The sequence below is a fragment of the Heteronotia binoei genome, chromosome 14 (genome assembly GCF_032191835.1).
Source record: "Heteronotia binoei isolate CCM8104 ecotype False Entrance Well chromosome 14, APGP_CSIRO_Hbin_v1, whole genome shotgun sequence".
NCBI classification, from domain to species: Eukaryota; Metazoa; Chordata; class Lepidosauria; order Squamata; family Gekkonidae; genus Heteronotia; species Heteronotia binoei.
In genome coordinates this window covers 46,392,457-46,415,797 of record NC_083236.1, presented here as the reverse complement: position 1 = coordinate 46,415,797, position 23,341 = coordinate 46,392,457, and the positions used below count along the sequence as shown (strand labels likewise).

The following is a 23,341-nucleotide window of genomic DNA, read 5'->3' as shown; positions in this document are numbered from 1 at the left end:
GTCCTTGTTGACAAGTTGGTAAAATGTGGTTTGGATCCTGTTACCATTAGGTGGATCTGTAACTGGTTGACAGATCACACCCAAAGAGTGCTTGTGAATGGTTCCTCATCCTCTTGGAGAGGAGTGACAAGTGGAGTGCCTCAGGGATCTGTCCTGGGACCTGTTTTGTTCAACATCTTTATCAATGATTTGGATGAAGGAATAGAGGGCATGCTTATTAAATTTGCAGATGATACTAAATTGGGAGGGGTTGCAAACACAGAAGAAGACAGAAACAGGATACAGGATGACCTTGACAGGCTGGAAAACTGGGCTAAAACAAATAAAATGAATTTTAACAGGGATACATGTAAAGTTCAGCATTTAGGTAGGAAAAATCCAATGCATGGTTATAGAATGGGGGAGACTTGTTTTAGGAGTAGTATGTGTGAAAAGGATCTAGGGGTCTTGGTGGAACATACGCTGAACATGAGTCAACAGTGTGATGCGGTGGCTAAAAAGGCAAATGCAATTTTGGGCTGTATCAACAAAAGTATAGTGTCCAGATCACGTGATGTGATGGTATCTCTTTACTCTGCTCTGGTAAGACCTCATCTGGAGTATTGTGTTCAGTTTTGGGCACCACATTTTAAGAAGAATATAGACAAGCTGGAATGGGTCTAGAGGAGGGCGACAAAGATGGTGAGGAGTCTGGAGACCAAGTCCTATGAGGAAAGGTTGAAGGAGCTGGGGATGTTTAGCCTGGAGAGGAAGCGGCTGAGAGGTGATATGATCACCTCTAGTACTTGAAGGGCTGTCATATAGAGGATGGTGTGGAATTGTTTTCTGTGGCCCCAGAAGGTAGGACCAGAACCAATGGGCTGAAATTAAATCAAAAGGGTTTCTGGCTCAACATTAGGAAGGACTTCCTGACTGTTAGAGCGATTCCTCAGTGAAACAGGCTTCCTCGGGAGGTGGTGGGCTCTCCTTCCTTGGAAGTTTTTAAACAGAGGCTAGATGACCATCTGACAGCAATGATTCAATGAAGATCCTGTGAATTTAGGGGGAGGTGTTTGTGAGTTTCCTGCATTGTGCAGGGGGTTGGACTAGATGACTCTAGAGGCTCCTTCCGACTCTATGATTCTAGTTGGAAAAAGTGATAGGGTCCAGCCACTGAACTCAGTGGCTCTTACTTCTGAATAACCAGACACAGGCTATATGGCTCAGATCTTAGGAAGACCCACAATTTGATCTCTATGCACTTCAACTGAAGGTAAATAAATACCTCTAAATTCAGTATTAACTATTCCTACCACAGTGTAAAGTATCATATCTTCAGGATGAAACTACAAGGGAAAAGGAGATCCATAATCAGAATCTCGTGTTTATATCTAAAAAGTAGATGTAGCAGCCAAGGATGGAAGTGGCATTGGATCAGGACCATGGCATGAAAAAGGCGTGATTGAGAGGTACTAGCCCAGCAGGAAGTATGTACCACTGAGTCGTGAATGTTATAGAGGCTGTAAGGCCCCAGAGATAAGAAGCATTAAAATAAATATTGTGAACTTGATACATAGTTCTGAGAGCCTCAGTGTAAAGATTTAAGTTGTTTATATGTGCATCTCTTGATAAAGGTATTCATCTAGATGGGAAGTATAACTATCGAAATTCTGTTGAGAACCTACTTTATGCACATTTGGAGAATTTTCATTTGTACTGCTCTTGAGTATTGAACATTCTTTGCATATTCCTTGGAAGCCTGGAATTGTATTGGAACTTGGTGGTTTGGTTTTTGTTATTCTGACCATTGTATTGGCAACAGTGTCTGTGTTATAACGTTTTGATTTTTCCTCATTAGAATTACTAGTGCTTTGTGTATTTTTCATGGGGTTCTGTAATAAAGTACATTGTTTTCATTGAACAAGGGAGATATCTGCTGTTTTTTGGTTGCTTAGTCTTTCTCCCTGTCCCTGTTTTTTCATTTAAAAAAAAAATCCAGCAACACCCTTTTCAGAATCACACATTTCCTGTTATTTACATTGAACAGTTCTTTTTCTTGCAAACACCATTAGGTGCATAGATGTCCTGAAAAGCAGCCAAGGATAAAAAGGAAGAGAAGCAGATGAGATATTGATTTGGGGGGGGGGGGGGGCAGGATAAATGATGGTCTTCCAACACAATAATTCAAAGGGTGGGATCACACTGGGAATTTGGCATGGCAGTATCCCAGCTTTGAAAAAGCCAGTGCTCTTCAATGCGTGCTACTGCAATGACACAGGCCCCATCCTGCTGCTGGGAGAGACACAGGCTGCACATGCACAACAGGAGCATTCAGACTGCTTGCACACATGCGGGGCGGATGCATCGCATGCCCAGGCCTTTCAAACAGCCAGGAAATATGCCTTACATGCGCTTTAGGGATTTGCTACCAGGAAGTTCCCAGAAGCTATTCCGGTCCCACCCCATCCTAAAATGAGGTAAGTATGGGTGGGACTTGGGGTAGATGTGTATGTGTGATTGCACACATTATATCTAGAGAGGAGGCGTGGCTAGGTTGGGCCAAATCTCACCCGAAGTCAATCACATTTTAGCTATTTCACACAATAGGTGCACGTTTGCTTTCCTTTCAACAGTGGTGCTTGGTAGTATCCCAGCCACATTATTGTAATTTAAGTGTTGCATGCTACATTCTTCCTTTAGAAATATAAATATATATACTCTTTAGATATCTAATCTTCTGGGTGAATAGATGGAATTCCATGAAGAAGTGGCTACTTGTCTCAACAATGAATAGTATGCAGCCAAGCAGGAAAGCTATTGTGTAGTTTTCTGCCACAAAATAAGTGCCAAACTTTGTTCAGCTGCGCAATCATACTTCATACCATACTTACAAAAGACTATGGGTTCATGTGGGTAGCCGTGTTGATCAGAAGCAACTGAACAAAGTTTGAGTCCAGTGACACCTTTAAGACCAACAAAGTTTTATTCCGGGTATAAGCTTTTGTGTACAAGCACACTTCCTCAGATACAGGTGAAACAGAATTTCTTCAGCCATTATAGGACGGGCGGATGTCAGGAAGGGCCAGTTAGAGTCAAGCTGCATAAGTACTGGGTGATTGTAGCTGAGACTGGATTAAGGTGGTTGGTAAGATCTGTGAATGGCACACTTCTTCAGATACGTTGAAACTGACTTCCTCAGGCCTTACATATTGGTCGGGAGAGGATGTGGGGACGTTAGTTTCCAGGAAGCGCTAGTTAGACTCAAGATGCATAAGTAACTGGGTGATAAGTATAGCTAAGATTGAATTAAAGTGGTAGGTAAGACCTGTGAAAGGCAGCAAATCAACGTACAATTGCAAGCGCTAACAAACAATTGTGAGAACTAATGTAGTTCTGATGAAGAGCACTTGCATGGGAAAGCTCATACCCATAATTCAACTTTTTGGGTCTTAAAGGTGCCACTAGAGTCATACTTTGGGTGGGGTCACACTGGGAATTTGGCACAGCAGTATCCTGGTGCTCTTCGATGCATGCTGCCACAATCACATAGCCCCCGCCCTGCTGCCAGGGGAGGCACAGGCTGCACATGCACAAGAGGAGCATTCAGACTGCTTGTGCACATGCAGGGTGAGTGCATCACATGCCCTGGCCAGTAAGACATCTGGGAAATGCGCTCTGCATGCACTTTAGAGATTCGCTACCGGGAAGTTCCCAGTAGCTATTTAAGCCAGTCCCAGCCCATCATAAAATGGGATGAGTACGGGCAGGACTGGGGTGTGTGTGTGTGCAGATGTACACATGTGATCTCACACATTAAATCCAGAGGTGAGGCATGGCTAGGTCGGGCCAAATTTCTCGTGTGATCTCCACCTTTGTTCATGTGAGAATGAAGTCCAATGGCACCTTTAAGACCAACAAAACTTAATTCTGGGTATTAAACAAAGTTTGATTCTGGAGAATTGAGTGATTTAGCAGGTGGCCCCAGCTTGAGACACTGGGCTTCTGGCTGAGCATACAGCCCAGGGGCACACACCTGACAAGACATCCCTGAAATGAACTATCACCTCTGTACTGGGCTCTACACACAGCCCCCTAATGTATCCACTCACAACAGCCCTTTTTTCAAACTCCTACAATCACGCATATAGCAGCACCAGCACTGCAGCCAGGAATCTTTTCTTGAGGGGGCAGTCAGGGGGCAATTTGACATGATGGAGCTTACTTCCAAGGAAACCTGTTAAGCGGATCAGGCTGTGCAAAGGAATGGAGAAGCTGCCCTTGTGTTTAAAACAATTTATTGTAATGTAATATATTGTAATAATGTGTCATTAAATGTTAGTGCACACATATAACATTTTCCCCACCCCCTCCCAGCAGTGCATGCCCCCTTAGCAAACGTCCCCGTATTACTATTTAATCTAATTTGTTACAAGGTAATAAACTCTATCTATTAAAGAATCTTTCTCTGAAAAACCCAAAGGTATAATTATAATCCATCTTCATGGTATTTCTTCTTAATCATTGGGGAAAAAAGAAAAAGTTATAATCCAATAATCATATTTTTTTAACCTGTAATCCATATATCGTTTCTTTAAAAATTAACCATTGTCAAAGATCACCAAATGTCCTTTAATGTTCCATTTTTTTCAATGTATTTTTGAAACTTTCCCTAGTCATTTTTAAATTTCTCTAAAATGCTCTTGTTTTGTTTTGGCTGAGTGGCCAATGTGTCTATTCCAGGTCAAGACTCGCAAACAAATGTTTATAGGAAACTTAATATAAATGTTACTTGAGTTGTGGAATACTTTGGATGTTTGGATGGCTCAAAACGATCACCTTCATTTGTTTTTAAGAAAGTTTTCTCTTTTAGCATAGTCTCAGCCTCACCCAACAACCTTTTAGAAATGGTAATGACAATGGTGGTCAATTCACATTGTGGTGGGTGTTAATTAAGGATCAAAATAAAAATTGGCTATCGATAGGTAATTGATAAGTAACTGGGTGAGATCAAACTGGTTGAGCCAAATGGAAGCAAATAAGCTCGCTTGAAGGGCAGTGTAAAAGGCACTTCAAGTGATGTGAAATATGTCTGTTGTGTTGTGAAAAGCTGGCCTTGCTTCATTGCTTGGGAAGTCCCAAAGGACCCCAGAAAATGAGACTGTGGATAGCTAGCTAGCAAACTGATGCTACAACATGCAGCTTGATGAAACATGAGTATATGTAATTGCATCCCGGGAGATGATTCCTGGAGAATCCCAAAGAAAGTTGTTTACTAAACCGGAAAGCTGCAGTTAAGCTTCTCTTATGACTGCAAATAATGCTGCCATGTAATGCCATGTATGGAAAGTACCGAAAAGGCCCAATTGTGTTCCGCCTGTGTCTTGACATATTTCTAGTTTGCCTGATTTTGCTGATGTATCACTTTAAGCAGTATAAAACCTTGTGTTCTTTCTGTAATCGGGGTCAGACCCATACCTTTTGGCATGAGCCACATGGTCCTGATCCATGCGCATGTTATTTCAATAAAGAGAAAGCCGTTTTCCTGATCCTGCCTCAGGCCTCATCTGTCACTGAACCAACCATCAATTGCCTACTGCAGGGGTTTCTGCTACAACATCTCCAGCTAGAAGCTGACAGCTAGTGGAAAATGAAAACAGCTTTTACCTACAAAATGATTCCCCCCCCTTCCGTCTCTCCTACCAGAGCAGACATGGCAGAATCAGTCTGGACAAATTGGGGAGGAGGTGTTGCCTGGTGAGAGCAGCCTTGTAGCTACAGATCTGAGTAGTATCAGCTACTGTATGGAATTGTATGACAGTATACCCTACTGAAGTCCCTCCCCACCTCCCCACCTGCCCTGCCCAGCCAGGCCCCACCTCCCAACTCTCCAGGCATTTCCCAACCCAGTAATGATTATTCACTAGTATTGTCCCTGCAGTCTACACAATCAGTACCTCTGGGGCTTTTTTTGAGCAGGAATGCACAGGAACACCGTTCTGGCTGACTTGACATCAGGAGGTGTGGCCTGATATGCAAATGAGCTCCTGCTGGGCTTTTTATCTACAAAAAAGCTCTGTGCAAAATGATGGTGACATCAGGGGTGTGGCCTAATATACAAATTGTTCCTGCAGGGCTTTAAAAAAAAAAAGCCCTGAGTACCTATGTCCTCTCAAGGCGGTTAATGATAGGAAGTTTTGGAGGTCATTAGTTCATAATGTTTTAATAAGTTGGAAGCAACTTGACAGCACATAAAACACACATGTTCTCTGAGACACATCCATGCAAATTATTCTCCCTTTGATAACCGGTGAAGGTGTTTCCCCCTCACTCCTTTGATAAAATTTTCTTCCGTAACCTTTGGCATAATATCTTTGGCATCAAAAGGAATTTCCCTCTTCCAGCCCACACCCCAGGATAAACTCAGCACCACCCTGGGGCTCACCTGGACATGTGGTCCCAACAGGTGAGATCCATTCCAGCTGGTTGTCTTTCCCTGATAGCCGCCTGACAAACTCCAAGCCAATGCCCTGTTTGGATCCAGTCACCAAAATGCTCTGCTCAGGGCTTTTTTTGGTAGCAGAAACTCCTTTGCATATTAGGCCACACCCCTTTTATGTACCCAATCCTCCAAGAGCTTGCAGCGCTCTTAGTACAGGGCCTACTGCAAGCTCCAGGAGGCTTGGCTACATCAATATGCCTAATATGCAAAGGAGTTCCTCCTACAAAAAAAGCCCTGGCTCTGCGCATTCAGCATTTCCAGAAAGCATCTGCCTGTTGCTTACTAATGAAGACTTGGGCCTGCCTAGTCCCGCTGGCTACAGACTTCTGTTCTTCCTCCACGCAAGTTTACACAAGTTGTTTGGCTTCTGTAAGAAGGCTTTGGCTCTACTCCTGTATTACACAACTGTCCACGACACTACGAAACTTTGTTTTCTAAAGTAAACAAATCTCTATCTCCTCTAGCCATCTATACACACACAATTGTGTTTCCTGCAGATGCTTTTATGTCAATTGTGGAGGAGATTTGTATGCCAGGAGGTAACAATAAGTTTATAAAACAGAGGAAGGAAGAATTGCCAGTAAGCCATGCATTTTTAGACAGGCTTTCTCTGACCACTGTATGGGACAAGAGCTCCAGCCTCCTAGCAGTGTCCCTTTACACTGACCCAGAGTTTACACAGGATATTATGTTCAAGAGAGTTTGATAGAATCTTTGCAAGCTTCAGACCAGACAAGCCCTGGCAAATCTCGAAGGGGGAGAGCTCTGTGCAAAGATTAGCATGCCCTAAGGATGGGAGAAAGGGGAAAGAGAGAGCCCTGTTATTAGGATTTCCAATACAGTTAAGAAGGTCTGGAAACAGCTGCACTGTTGCTTAATTGTCCTTCCTGTTGATTGAAATTCAAGAATTTTATTGGTCTGAGGTAAAGCTGAAGGGATGTTATTAGCCTTAACGAACCTCATCTTATAGCTTTTCTTGATTGTTGGTGGATGCACAAACCTGTCTTCTCTAAGGATGCGGTCCAGCTCAGCATAGTGAATGCAGAACACTGGGGATCTTCTAGTCTTCGTGTTATGATTAATGCATTTTCAATAGTCGGAACGCATGGCCTTTGTTTTCGTGTGGCACTCTACAGCCGACCTCTTGTGGCCCTGGGCATGCATTTCTCTTCTCTTGAAAACATCTATGTTCTTGTGGCTAGCAGTGAGTACCCTCTGTACCTTCTCCTCACCCCAAATGGCCAGTAAAGCTAACATTTCCTGCTCATGCCATACCTGTCCCTTCTTCCCATTGTTCTGTTCTATTCGTGCAGAGTATGATGACAGCAGGCACTCCCATCCTGATTTGTCACTGCCAGGCCAAATCAGCCCTCATTGGCCAGTTCACAGTGATGTTGGTGATTCTCTGATCCTCATGGATGAATAGTAATGCTCGCGAGATTCCCCCCCCCCCCCAAAAGGACTGCCACTATTTCATGGCATCCTTGATTAGATATTTAAAGTTGGAGTAGTGTTAGATGTTTGAGATTCTCCAGCTTGCACAAACTTCTCATAAATCACCGGCATTGCAGGTCCATGACCTGCCATGGCAGCTAGGGTCATTCCATGAAAAAAGTATTCTCTGTGGCAAATTAAGTTCATGTTCCTTTCATTATAATTCATTAAAATTCATGTATACATTTCACTACGTTTGATTTAAAAGATGATTATGATGACGACGACGACGATGATATTGGATTTATATCCCACCCTCCACTCTGAATCTCAGAGTCTCAGAGTGGCTCACAATCTCCTTTATCTTCTTCCCCCACAACAGACACCCTGTGAGGTGGGTGGGGCTGAGAGGACTCTCACAGCAGCTGTTCTTTCAAGGACAACCTCTGCCAGAGCTATGGCTGACCCAAGGCCATTCCAGCAGGTGCAAGTGGAGGAGTGGGGACTCAAACCTGGTTCTTCCAGATAAGAGTCTGCACATTTAACCATTACATCAAACTGGCTCTACACCAAAATGACTTCTAGGGTACTAAAGAACCAAGTCATTTGAAATATCAAAATGGCACTGTTTTGGAATAGCGTTGTAACGCAATCAAATGGCTATATAAAAAAATGGCAGGCGCATGTCAGAAGTCTTCACTCAGAGTTTACAATCTCCTTTCCCTTCCCCTCCCCACAACAGACACCCTGTGAGGTAGGTCAGACTGAGAGAGCTCTGAGAGATCTGCTCTTGAAAAAACAGCACTAAGAGAACTTGTGACTGATTCACGGTCACCCAGCTGGCTGCATGTGGAGGAGTGGGGAATCAAACTCAGACTCAGGTTAGAGTCTGCTGCTCTTAACCACTACACCAAACTGGCTCCAGAAGAGAGGAGAACAATGTAAGCCCCTTTGCATCCCCATTGGGGAGATAGGTGGAGTATAAATGAAGAAAATATTTGATGTGATTGTGATTGTGGCCAAACTGTAGCTTTCAGTCTGATCCAGGAAGAAAACTTATTATTTGTTTTTAATTATCAGGGATTATATAAAACATTTTGGAAATCCCAAAAAGTTAATTAATTTATTATCCTTCCTGTGCTTTGGCTGGATGTAGGCCTAAAATATTTTAATTGCCTGTGACCAACATATAGATTAAAGAGTTTGACCGAGAGAGCAAATTCTTATCTTTTTTAATTATCAGGGATAATTTAAACTAGTTTAGAAATACCAAAAAAAATGTTAATTAATGTATTATCCATTCTTAGTCCTTCTTGGATGTGAGCCCAAAATATTTGGATTACGTGTGGCGGTGGGGATAATACTGTGATATGAAACACTTACCAATGCATTGCTTGCATCTTCTGCAGCCATCCAGGATAGATTGGAATGAACAGGATCTCATCAGCAATCCCAGAGACGAGTGCAACGTGAGCATGTTCAGAACAGCCTAGAAAGGAAACGTGCCAGCAGCTGGGAGATTAATAATACATTCAGTTCTATAAATCAAAAGAAGCCCTTCTATTATTAAGAGCTGTTGTTTGATGATCTCCCTAGGCACAGATTATTTTTCTTTAATTTAGTTTTTAGTGGAACGATTGAGACTACCTAATGCAGAAGGTGCTGCCACAGACTAGGGAATAGGATTTGATGATGATGGGGTAAAAATAGCTTTGCCAGCTCTGAGTTGGGAAATACCTGGAGATATTGGGGGATGGAGAATGAGGGGGACAGGATATGGGGGAGAAGAGAGACTTCAGTGGGAAATAGTGCCATAGAGTCCACCGTTCAAAGTGTCCATTTTCTCCAGGGCAAACTGATTGTGAGCCGCTCTGAGATTCGGAGTGGAGGACGGGATATAAATCCAATATCATCATCATCATCATCATCATCTTCTCTGTCATCTGGAGATCCATTGTGATCCCAGGAGATAAATATTTTGGGGAGGTGGATCATCCAGTCTGTACTTTGTGACACATTTTGTGTTGAATTACCTGTGGATGTGTCAATTGACATATTATCAGAATTGCAGTTTGAACATATATATCCTTTGCAGGAGTTAGTGCTACTATACCTGGATTGTCACATGCTTATGAATGTTTCGTAATGTTCGTCTCGGGTGCTATTAGCAGCTTTATTCTGTTCATTTCATGTGTTCAGTAATACCATTGTTGCATATATGTGTGTATAATTATTACTCTGAAAAGCATGAAATAATATAACTTCACAATATTGTTAATTCATTCAGTTTATTCAGTTCATATTTTTGCATAGTTTGTGTTCATGGTTCAATGTATTCATTTATTTACCTATTCCAATTGTGATTCTCTTTTTTGATTAACCTCTTGGAGGTGGGCAACACTAGGTAGAAGACACGTTATATGTGGTTCTAGCGGCATTCACAAAGCCAACCCATCTATGTTTGTGCCACTGTTATGTCCCCATCATGCTGCAAAGATAATTAGGAAAATGTCCAAGATAACATGTATAATCATTAGTGATAGAAGAACAAGATTTAAGCCCAGTAGCACCTTAAAGACTAACAAGGTTTCTAGAATATAGCTGACGAAGGGAGCTCTGTCTCTTGAAAGCTTATATCTTGGGAATCTTGTTGATTTGTAAACTGCTGCTGGACTCAAATCTTGTTCTTCTGCAGCAGAGCAGCATGGTTACCCACCTAAAACAATCTTCATTGGTAATGGAGCTTCCTTCACGGCACACATTAACAGTGATGACTTTGCTGGTTTTTATCCTTTCCAGGGGACTCTTCTGCAATGCCTTCAGCACCAAGGGCAGGAAAGACTAGAAAAGGAGGGGGAAGAATCAAGGACAATGACAGAGTCTGAGAAAAGACCAAACTTTGAGGGTTTTGTTCACTAGATTTATAAATGCCTATTAGCCCCCCCCCCCCCGCATAGTAGAGCCCCATGGTGCAGAGTGGTAAAGCTGCAGTACTGCAGTCAGAGCCCTCTGCTCATGACCTGAGTTCGATCCCAGTGGAAGCTGGTTCAGGTAGCTGGCTCAAGGTTGACTCAGCCTTCCGTCCGTCCGAGGTCGGTAAAATGAGTACCCAGCTTGCTGGGGGAAAGTGTAGATAACTGGGGAAGGAATAACAAACCACCCCATAAAAAGTCTGTTGTGAAAACGTTGTGAAAGCAACGTCACCCCAGAGTCGAAAACAACTGGTGCTTGCACAGGGGACTACCTTTAGCTTTATTAGCCCCCATATTAGCCACAGCTGAGAATCCAGTCTAAATGAGATCCATTGGAGAAGGAAATGGCAAACCACTCCAGTATTCTTCCCAAGAAAACCGCATGAACAGAAACAAAAGGCTAAAAGATATGGCGCTGGAAGATGAGCCCCTCAGGTCAGAAGGTGCCCAATATGCTACTGGGAAGAGCATTCAAGTAACCACAGAAAGAGTGAAGCAGCTGGGCCAAAGCCAAAGGGACGCTCAGCTGTGGATGTGTCTGATGGTGAAAGAACAGTCCAATGCTGCAAAAGTAGGCTTGAAACTCGACATCAAAAAAACTAAGATCATGGCATCTGGCTTCATCAAACCTTGGCAAATAGAAGGGGAAGACATGCAAGTAGTGACAGACTTCATGTTTCTGGGATCCAAGATCACTGCAGATGGTGACTGTAGCCATGAAATTGAAAGACGTTTGCTCCTTGGGAGGACAGCTATGGTGAACCTAGGCAGTATAATAAAAAGTAGAGACATCACCCTGCCAACAAAAGTCTGTATGGTCAAAGCAATGGTATTCCCAGTAGTAATGTACAGCTGTGAGAGCTGGACCATAAGGAAGGCCGAGCGCAGAAGAATAGATGCTTTTGAGCTGTGGTGCTGGAGAAGACTCTTGAGAGTCCCTTGGACTGCAAGAAGATCAAATCAGTCAGTCCTAAGGGAAATCAACCCAGACTGTTTTCTGGAAGGTCAGATGCTGAAGCTGAAGCTCAAATACTTTGGCCACCAAATGAGAAGGGAGCACTCTCTGGAGAAGATTTGATGCTAGGAAAGACAGAAGGCAAAAGAAGAAGGGGTCGGCAAAAGATGAGATGGCTGGACAGTGTTACTGATGTAACAAACACGAATTTGAGCAGACTTTGGAGGATGGTGGAAGACAGGAGGGCCTGGCGTGACTTTGTACATGGGGTCACAAAGAGTCAAACTCGACTGTGCGACTGGTACTAGATGCTTTTGTTATTACCTCAGTTCATTTTAATTGTTTGCATTTGTTTTCATTAACTTTCATTCCAAAGGGAAATACATTTCTGGCGCCAACATTTTTGCTTTCCAGCCAATCAGATTTTTTTTTTGTATTTTGTGTGTGTGTGTGTGTGTTGTGTGCAGGCTATCACTGCATCCTCCAGGCAGGATGTGCCATCTCTGCTGGCCTAATTTTTTAGAGAGAAAAAATCTTGGGGCTCCCACATGTTTGTAGAAATATATCTCCTGTTTGTTCCTGGCCCCATTGTGTGGATTTGCATTCTGAGGCCAGGTTCAGAATTTGATAAAACTAATTTTTTGTATACCTTTGTGGGGTTTAAAAAAAAAAAAAGACTAAATCTTTGTAAAAGGAAGATATGAAAGATTTTTTTAAAGTTTTAAAATGCCAAGATTTAGTCAGATTAACTAATGAGATATTGGCAGCCATTTTGACTTGCAGGCAACTATGAATTCTTAGATAATCCAGAATCACTGCTGTTGTTTCATTTCAGAAACTGGAGGTAAATTGGGAGGCAGGATGAGTCAAGACAGAAGAGACTAGAAGGTCAGTTGATGAAATTAGAGTAGTGGGGGTGAAGAAAGAAAAACAGAGCAAATGGGAAGGAATGGGCCCTAGGGGAGGGAAGGAAGCAGGGGAAAGGGAGAAACTGCAAAGAATGTAGAGGAAGGAAAGGAGGGAAGAAGAGTGTGTGGGAAGGAGGATCAGCCCCCATGAGTCGTTATGTATCCCTTTGCATAGGCCTAATTCATTCCTTTTCATAGGAGTGAAAGAGAGGAAAGGGGAAGCTTTAATTAATCTATTTCTGTTTGCTGTAAATTGTGCTTCTTCATCTTATTATTATTATTATTATTATTTCCAATGATTGCAGTATCATTAGTGAGATTGTGATAAACACATACACATGGCCCAATTAAAGCATCTTTTCAGGAATGCTGGGGAAACAGATGAGAAAAATTAAAATTTTAAATAAAGCAGAGGCAATAGTAGAGGATTGCATAGGAAACCAGCCAAATGGTGCCTCAATAGCACTTTCACTGTCCACATGTGTCAAGTCTGCTGTATTTCTATGAATATGTTTTCTAACTCTGGTTCAGAAGCAAGGGATTCTGGTCCCATATTGAACACCGAATGCTGCTAGCTAACTCTCCTTCCCCCCCCCTCCTCTTAGCTATGCCTTTGTTGTGTAGTCTGCTTTGAAATGCTGATATGGGAACAAGATTGTGGAGCCTTCTCAAGCCGGGTGTCTGTGGGAGTGCGAAGCGCCACGGCCTTGGCAGGAGAACGAGGGAGTAACATCCTAGTGTGAAAATATACTGCCTAGAGTACCCCGCCCGTAGGAATCCTTTGATCTATACCTTAAATGCTTGGTTAATGTTCCTGTACCTCAGTCCTTCAATTGTTATCATGGTCTTCGTTTCTGCTTTCAATAAACTAGAAACTTTGTTTTAACCAAGGACTCGTTATTGAATTCAGCTGACTTGACAACATGTGGCCCACTGGTGCTGCAATTACATTTGGAGTGAGAGAGGAAAAATAGGCACAAATCAGGTCTGGAAAAGGACAGATGCTTAGGATGCCATCTGAATGCTGCATAAAAAATAGAGGGAACAAATTGCGGCAATTCTAGTTTAAGTGATGGTGTGGAATTAACCATGGAAGCTGATTTTCTTGTTCTTCGCTTCCCTTCCACTCGCCTTTCCCTTGTGCACCTGGTCTTTTGTTCGCGTGGTCTTGAGGACAAATGCTCTGTTCCGTTTTCATTTCAGTAGAGCAAACAGCAGTGGTGTTGTGTACTGAATTTAAATTGCAATGACTTGTTTGGAGGATGCAACACTGGTATGAAAGGAAGGATACAAATATAATAAGCAATATATGCACTCACACTAATGAAACAGTGTTTAATTTGCAGCCAATTTCCCGCACGTAGACCAATTGGTAGGAGAAAAGAGATGTAAGATTTCTGTATGTAATGGCAAAGTTTATTGCAGATGAAGGCATGGTTACTTATGCATTAGAATCCCCCCACACATGGGTGAGATGTTCCTCCTGCACAACAGTAAAGGAGGATTTTTTGATCTTTCACCAAGGCACAGCTGTCCCTTCCCAGTTCACAAAAGTGCCACTGTCTTTCTCAGAGAGGTGGGCAAGGGTGTTCAAGATTGCCTCCACACTGGCATTCACTGTCATTGGAGCTTGTCCCTGGAAAAGAGAGAAAATAAGTGAGAGAGAGAGAGAGAATGACACATGAATAAGTTTGACCAATATTATAACCACAACATTCTTGTATGGCATTCAGATACCACAGGCAAACACAAAAGCATTTGTAAAAGGTTGTTCTATGCTTATGGAACTTCATTCCTCTGGAGGTTCATTCAAAGCAAGCCTGAACATATTTGGACAAAGTATAAAAGTATAAAAGCGGTTGACCTAGCATATGACAGCCAAAGAGAGGAGGAGGAGGAGAAGAGTTGGTTTTATACCCCACTCTTCACTACCCAAAGGAATCTCAGAGTGGCTTACAATTGCCCTCCCTTCCTATCCCCACAACAGATGCCCTGTGAGGTAGGTGGGAACTGGGAGAGTTCTGAGAGAACTGTGACTGACCCAAGGTGACCCAACTGGCTGCATGTGAAAGAGTGGGGAATCAAACCCATTTCTCCAGATTAGAGCCTGTCACTCTTAACCACTACACCAAGCTGGCTCTCAATAATAAACAAAGCAATGCAAAACCTAGAAATAATTAATAGCATTCACAGTCTCAGCATAGGCTGAAGACCATTATCTTAGATGGCTTTTTGAGAGGACTGAGAAGCAGGCTTGTGAAAGCTGATAATGCAACAGAGGGGATTCTGAAGGCAGAAAAATGTTACCATCAGATGGAAACCATTTAACTTGTTGGAAAGTCCTGGACAAAAGGACCTGATAGGATGCATGTTTGTTGCTGAACTGGCACCTATATATGTCAGTTTAATGCCTATTTGGATACAGGCCCAAACTAAGAAATTAATTTTGATCCACTCAAATTCCACCATGAATAACCTACCACTGAACCTCCCATGTCTGTCTGCACCCATCCAGGATGTAACGCAACACACAGGATCTTGTCTTCTTCAAGTTCCAGGGCCTGGCAGCGGCTGAGCATGTTCAGAGCAGCCTAGGAAGGAGACATGCCAGAAACAGGCAGATGAATGATGCATTCAGATCTATGACATGGCTGCCAGTCGATAGGAAGTGAAGGGAAATTATTCGATGTTCTTTTATTGCATTTGCAGCACAAACTTAGCACATACTAAACGAGCCTTTTCACTGTAAAGTTGAGCAAGTTTCTTCTTCTACTACTACTACTACTATTACCCTTCTTCTTGCTGCAATGATGGTATCGAATCTTTAGTCCATGTCATATTTGACTGTGAGGCTTATAATGATCATTGAGAAGTACTTCCATTTTCCACAGCCATACCTTTTACCAGTAGTCAAAAACTGCAACTCCTTAAGAATCTTCTTGATGTTAAGAACCCTGAGGTTACATACAAATTAACAAAATTTGACTGGCTTGCCACAAGAATAAGGAAAACTCATATAATTCAGTCAGGAAATGGCTAAACACCTTTGCCAATCTGTTTGCTGTAACTGCCATGTTCTGTTATATTTGTAGTTTTCAACAGTATTTTATGCTTTTTTATGTATGATTTTATAGTCATTCAGTTTTAATTTTGTATGAGTTTACTGTTTTAAATGCTGGCTTAGGCTGTGAATAAACGAAACTAAATTACCCTTCTTCTTGCATAACACGTTTGCATTCTGTATTTTAACATCCATGAAGCTGCTAGGCCAGAAATTAGGAAACAATGTGGTTTGGAAAGATGCTTTATTCTTAATCTTTATGATGTCAGCAGATCCAGTGCTTCACCATTTGCTCCCCAGACCTGTACATACCTTGCTGCAGCGGTAATTGATGAAGTGTCCTATGTGCCATATGAGGAGATTTGCAATGGAACCTCCTTCACTGGAGATGTTGACAACGGCAGCTTTGCTGCAGCTCATCCCTTTCTGGGGGCTTTCCTGAGACGCCTTCCTCAGCAAAGGCAGGAATGCCTGGAGAAGGAGAGGGAAGAATGAAGGGCAGCCACGCGGTCTGTGAGAAAGGCTAGGCTGAAGCCACAGAACAACAAGTGCTGCTCAATTAACAGGGATTCCAGCTTCTAGGTGGGACTTGGGGATCCCCTGGAATTACGCCTCATCTCCAGAACTACAAAGGTCAGTTCCCTGGAGAAAATGGATGCTTTGAAGGTAGGGTCCCCAAGTCCCTCTGCTGCTGTGGTGAGGGACTGTTCTTTCTTGTGCACTTTGTATGCACAGTGTGATGACATCACCCAGAAGTGACTTCATTGTGCCGAGGATGCTCAAGGACTTGTGATAAAACTCTATGGTACCATAGAGTTTTTACCTCAAGTCCTAGAGAGCCAGTTTGGTGCAGTGGTTAAGTGAGTGGACTCTTATCTGGGAGAACCAGGTTTGATTCCCCACTCCTCCATTTGCAGCTGCTGGAATGGCCGTGGGTCAGCCATATTTCACGCAGAGCTTGTCCTTGAAAGGGCAGCTTCTGTGAGAGCCCTCTCAGCCCCACCCACCTCATAGGGTGTTTGTTGTGGGGAAGGAAGATAAAGGAGATTGTGAGCCACTCTGAGATTCAGAGTGGAGGACAGGATATAAATCCAATGTCTTCTTCTTCTAGTCTAGAGCATTCCTGGCATGACATCCCTGGCACAATTACGTCACTTCCAGGTGATGTCATCATGCCGGGGATGGCATGTGGCAATGGGGCTCTTCAGGTGTAGGGATCCCTGCTGGCAGGTTGGGGGCTTTCAGACTGGGGGGATTCCTCATCCATAGCGGGAGCTTAGCAGCCCTATTTGACGGGTGGACTCCATGGCACTGTACCCCACTTAGGTCCCTGTCCTTATCATGCTCCATTCCCAAATCTTCAGGAACTTCCCAATATGGATCTGGCAACTCCATCCCCCAGCTCCCTCTGATGACTGGGGGGACCTGGCAACTCTAGCATTGGGGTGGCAATGAGATCATCCCTAGGGCAGCTATTTATCATTCTTGTGCAATGGGTGCAGGTTTCCCCCATTTCTCAGCATCACAGCCATGAATTGTTATGTTTCTCTTAAAGTCTTTGTGTGAAAAAGAGGCGGTGATCCTACCAAATAATTCCATCATCGCAGGCTCTCAACGTTTTTGTAAAGCAAAGGCTCCTGGGATACCCTCACCTTGGTCACCAGCATGGGCCCTATCACGTTGTTTTTGTACACCTCAGCCATGACTTCTGGTGTCTCTGATTCCAGAGTGCTTGGCCTCAGAATCCCAGCATTGTTGATCAGAAGATTCAGCCCGGCTCCTTGCAGCTGTTTCGTGACTCTGGCTGCAGCAGCCTGGATGCTGGAAGCGTCGTTCACTTCTGCAACAGTGAAGAGAAGTTTAAAGCAAAAAGTGACCCATGCCCAGCCCAGAACTTGTGTTGTGGGTCTCTGTCCTGTCCTGTCTCTATAGTATATGTGCTCTGTGCTGCCACCCCCCACCAAGAACTTTTGAAGTGCAAACTGACAGCCTCTTCTGATTAAAAGAGATTATCCTGTAAAAAAAAAGAAGGGATGCTGCAGTAGAGGGATTCACCTCCCCCCCACACTATTTAGCCATATTTTCATTGCACATTCTTTGCTTTATGTTACAACTTTTGCAATCTACATTTTTTTACAATACCCAATAGCAAAGAAAAAGGAAGGGAAGAGAGGAAGATTATTTTAATGATAATCTCAACTCTTACTTAATGCATTCCTAAGAATATTGTGCAATCCTATAATAAGGAGTTACTCGAATCTAACCCCACTGATTTCAGTTGACTTAGGAGTAACTCTGCATACGAGTGTGCCAACAGGTGCTTTGAACTCTTTGTAAAGGAGAAAAGTGGAACTTTTTTCACATTATTCTTTGATTGCTGAAATACCTTTCATTCCTGTTTTCCTAGAAGAAAGACAATGGGCGTTTTCGCACTGACCTTAATCGGCAGTGACGTCCCTCTTCATCGCGCAGGATCTGCGTGGATTTCGCACCAATTGCTGCGGAGCACCCGGAAGAGCCGCAAAGTCCCGCGGCTTTTGCGGCGCAAATGTAAACTGGTTTTTGGTGGTTTACATTTGCGCCGCAAAAGCCGCGGGACTTTGCGGCTCTTCCGGGTGCTCCGCAGCAATTGGTGCGAAATCCACGCAGATCCTGCGCGGTGAAGAGGGACGTCGCTGCCGATTAAGGTCAGTGTGAAAACGCCCAATGGCTCAGTGGTAGAGCATCTGCTTGGCATGCAGAAGCTTCAGTTCTTGCAATCTTCAGTTAAAAGGATCAGGGAGAAAGTGATGTGAAAGATCTCCATCTGAGACCCTGGAGAGCTACTGCCAATCTGAGCAGACAACACTAACTTTAGGGGAGGAGTTGTTGCTGAGGGGCAGAGCATCTGCTTGGCATGCAGAAGGTCCCAGGTTCAATCCCCAACATTTCCAGCTGAAAGGATCAGGGAGCAAGTGATGTGATAAACCTCAGCCTGAGACGCTGGAGAGCCACTGTCAGTCTGAGTAGACAAAATTGACCTTGATGTGATGGTCTGGTGCAGTATAAGGCAGGTCCGTGTGTGTGTTCAAGAGGGGCCACAGTTCAGAATACTGTATATGCTCTGGGTTCAAATCTGACATCTTTGTTTAAAAGGCTCCAGCATAAAAGTGTTAAGAAAGACTTCTGGCAGAGAGCCCGTTGCCAGTCAGGAGACACTGCTGGTGAAGGTGTCTGAGCCAGTATAAGACAGAGTGTGTAAAAATGAAATTTTCACTTCTTGTGAAACAGCCCTGAATCTCAGCTCCTGTTTATATCAGTGGGAGAAGTAGAAAATTAGACTGCTTGGCACATACCCAGTTGGATGATTTCAATCCCCTGGTGCTTGGCAGCCAAATTCCTCAGCTCCTAAAAAGAAAAGCAAATCCAGAGACTTGTGACACAAGAGGGAGTCTGGACAATGGGTTCAGTTGAGATAATATTGGAAAGGAGGTAGGAGGAGGTGCAGTCCCTCCTGGGTACTATGTTCAGAAGGAATGCATCTATTGCAATGAAATGGTTGCATAATAAGCGTCCTGCAGCAAACAGATTGCAGAGGGACAACCATGCTAGTCAGTCACAGCAAAATAAAAATAGAAGTCTATAGTCACCTCAATGACTGACAACACAGATTTCAATACGAGCTTTTGTGAGCCATTCACAGCTTGCTTCTTCAGATACATACGCAAGGGGGAAATCATGCTGGGAATCATAGAGTGCAAGGGTCCCATCATCTAGTCCAACCCCCTGCACAATGCAGGAAGTTCATGAATACCTCCTCACACACACATCCCCAGTGACCCCTGTTCCATGTCCAGAAGATGGCAAGAAAAACCCCTCCAGGATCCCTGGCCATATAGGCCAGGAGAAAAAATTGCTTCCTGACCCAAAAGTGATGATCAGCATTTCCCTGGGCTGAAAGGGCCATGAGAACTATGCACTGATGCAATCCTTCCTGGCCTCCCTCTCATGAACTGCCGGTTTGGTGTAGTGGTTAAGTGTGCGGACTCTTATCTGGGAGAACCGGGTTTGATTCCCCACTCCTCCACTTGCACCTGCTAGCATGGCCTTGGGTCAGCCATAGCTCTGGCAGAGGTTGTTCTTGAAAGGGCAGCTGCTGTGAGAGCCCTCTCCAGCCCCACCCACCTCACAGGGTGACTGTTGTGGGGGAGGAAGGTAAAGGAGATTGTGAACTGCTCTGAGACTCTTCGGAGTGGAGGGCGGGATATAAATCCAATATCTTCTTCTTCTTCTTCTAAATTCACAGAATCAGCCTTGCTGTCAGATGGCCATCTAGCCTCTGCTTGAAGACCTCCAAGGAGAGCCCACCACCTCCCGAGGAAGCCTGTTCCCAGGGGTGGAATTCTAGCAGGAGCTCCTCTGCACATTAGGCCACACACCCCAAATGTAGCCAATCTTCCAAGAGCTTACAAGGCTCTTTTTTGTACGCTCGTGGAGGATTGGCTACATCGGGGGTGTGTGGCCTAATATGCAAAGAAGCTCCTGCTAGAATTCCACCCCTGCCTATTCCACTGAGGAAGGGAAGGGGTTTACAGGGGAAGGAGAGAGGGAGTCCAAGCTTGGTGTGAATGACACTGCAAGTATTTCCAGTGTAAATTCTCAATGTAAGGGGAAAATTAAGAAATTGATGTACAACGGTTAGGCACGAGTCCCATCATAAACAACCAGAATTAGGCAAACCCAATGGTAAAGGAGGTCAGAGATTTGAATAAATAGATACAGCAGTCAATTCAACCTGTATAGAGCATCCTGCTCAGATTAGGGAATCCAAGAAGGATTATTCAAGATACAGCTACTTTCACATGGGAGGGTTTGCTCTGTGTTGCCTCTCAAACTGAAGCTGGGGCTTTCATTCCATCCCTGGCTCATTGTTTCCGCTTGGAGAAGAGCCATTGCTTAGTGGTAGAGCATCTGATCGACATGCAGAAGGTCCCAGGTTTAATCCCTTCCAACTCCAAGTAAAAGAATGTGAATGACATCAACCTGAGACCTTGGGGAACTGCAGTCTGAATAGCCAATACTAATCTTGATGGACTTCTGGTCTGTTCAGTATAAAGCAGTTTCCTGTGTTTGTTTGTATTTATACCCCGTGTTTCTCCCTAAAGAGAACCCAAAGCACTGTACAACATTGGATTTTTTTTATCCTTGTGCATTATATCCTTGTGGCAGTCCTCTGAGGTACCTTAACCTGAGAGAGAGTGACTACCCCAAGGTCATCCAGCAAGCTTCCATGTAGGGTTGCCAGGTCCCCCCTGGGCTCTGGTGGGGGGATGGGGGGGTCAAGGTTCCCAGATCCAGGTTAGGAAACTCCTGGATGGAGCCTGTGGGGGACAGGGACCTCATTGGGGTGCAGTGCAGTGCTCCCTCTAAGCTGTGGAGCCTTGTGAGCAAAATTCCGCTTTGTGAGCTACTGACATTAAAGTTGTGAGTTACTGCAATTAGCTTGCTCTGGGGTCATGTTTCCTGCACTAAGACAAAAATGTGTGAGCCGGAGGCTAAAAAACTGAATTAGTGTGAGCTAGCTCACAGATTTTTAGCCGCCAGCTCATACATTTTTGTCTTAGCTCATTTTTGTCTTAGCGCAGGAAAAATGGCACAATAATTTATGCAGTAGCTCACAACTTTAATGCCAGTTGCTCACGCCTTTAATACCAGTAGCTCACAAAGTAGAATTTTTACTCAAAAGGCTCTGCAGCTTAGAGGCAACATTGGTCACCATATGTTGGTGTGACTTGACAGTTCTTTAAGCACACACAACTGGCCTTTTAAGAGATCTTGCAATTATCCTCATCTGCCCTGCTATTCAGAAGTTTAAGAACAAAACTCACCAAAGACTTTGCACCTTTGTCCTTCTGGACGCCATGGCATCCAGGATTCTCTTATTAATGCCATAGCCCAGATTCCACTCAAGGGCTCACCTGTGCACGAGGTCCCTCCGGGTCCCGGCAGGTTGCAAAAATCCACTCTGGCCGGTTGCTTTTCTCAGACAGCTGCCTGATAAACTCCAAGCCGATGCCCCGGTTGGATCCAGTCACCAGGACGCTTCTTGCATTCAGCATTGCTGCCTTGTCTGCCATTGCCTGACTTGTGAATTCCCTGGTATGTGCAGTCAAATTTATATTCCCCCGTTACTCCGCCCAGGCTTGCATGATTTACTTAGTTCTTGTGGAACATGCTCATTGACTACATTCCAGAAACACACAATTGAACAGGACATCAGAAAAATGAAGATTAAATGGGAGGCAGGGAGAGAATATGATGATGTGATGGCCCCAGCCACTTCCCTCCCTCAGAGGGAGGATTTTCCCCTCTGTTTTTCTTTCCCTTTACTGACTGAGCTACCCTAGTGCTTTCTTCTTTGCTGAAAACCTTTGGCCATCCCACCCTGTCACAGTATGATATTTTGGCTGTTGGCTCAGCCCAGGAACCTGAGGGAAGGATCAAGAGCCCACTTAAACAACTTAAATGGCACTCGAGGCATGTTGAAATTCAAAAATAACAAAATATTTTCTTTAACAAGAGGGGGAAAGTCAGGTGAAATCAGGGGTTGAAGTTTCTGAGGTAAAATCAGTACATAGAATCATAGAGTTGGAAGGGGCCATATAGGCCATCTAGTCCAACCCCCTGCTCCATGCAGGATCAGCCTCCAGCATCCTTGACAAGTGTTCATCCAGCTGCTGCTTAAAGACTGCCAGTGAGGGGGAGCTCACCATTTTCCTAGGTAGCTGGTTCCACTGTTGAACAACTCTTACTGTAAAAAGGATTTTCTTAATATCCAGCCTGTACCTTCCTGTCCTTAATTTAAACTCATTATTGCAAGTCCTGTCCTCTGCTGCCAACAGGAACCAGGGCTGGATCTAGGGGGGAGCAGAGGGGGCTCTTGCCCCAGGTGCCGGCAGAGAGGGGGGTGCCAAATTGGGTATGGAGCAGTGTTCCCTCTAAGCTGCAGAGTCTTGTGAGTAAAAATTCTACTTTGTAAGCTACTGGATTTAAAGTTGTGAGCTACTGGCATTAAAATTGCAAGCTACTGCATAAATTATTGTGCTCTGGGGTCATCCATCCTGAGCTAAGACAAAAATGTGTGAGCTGGAAGCTAAAAATCTGTGATCTAGCTCATGCTAACTCAGCTTAGAGGGAACACTGGTATGGAGTCCATTCTGTTCTATGGGCCCGTAAGACAGAATGGACTCCTAAGGAGGCATCATTTTTTGCTTTTGCCCCCCCCCCCAAAAAAAAACTCCCATGTAGATCCAGTCCTGACAGGAACAGCTCCCTGCCGTCCTCTGACAGCCCATCAAATACTTCAAAAGAGCAGTCGTGTCTTTCTCTTCTCCATACTGAAGATTCCCAAGTCCCACAGCCTTTCCTCTTGGGCTTAGTCTCCAGGACCATGCACAGACTTTTAGTTCTTATGTTTCAGGCTAGTGAGAGTTTCTTAACGCTTTCACAGTGACTTAAATCTTTGTGTAGAGAGGCTTTTCTTCCAGTATTTTC

General features: G+C 44.0%; 1 pseudogene; it reads right to left on the bottom strand.

Moving 5' to 3' along the window:
- The window catches only part of LOC132582305 (uncharacterized), a 38,227-nt pseudogene extending 16,289 nt beyond the window's left edge, over positions 1 to 21,938 (bottom strand).
- Positions 21,939 to 23,341: the final 1,403 nt, after the last annotated feature.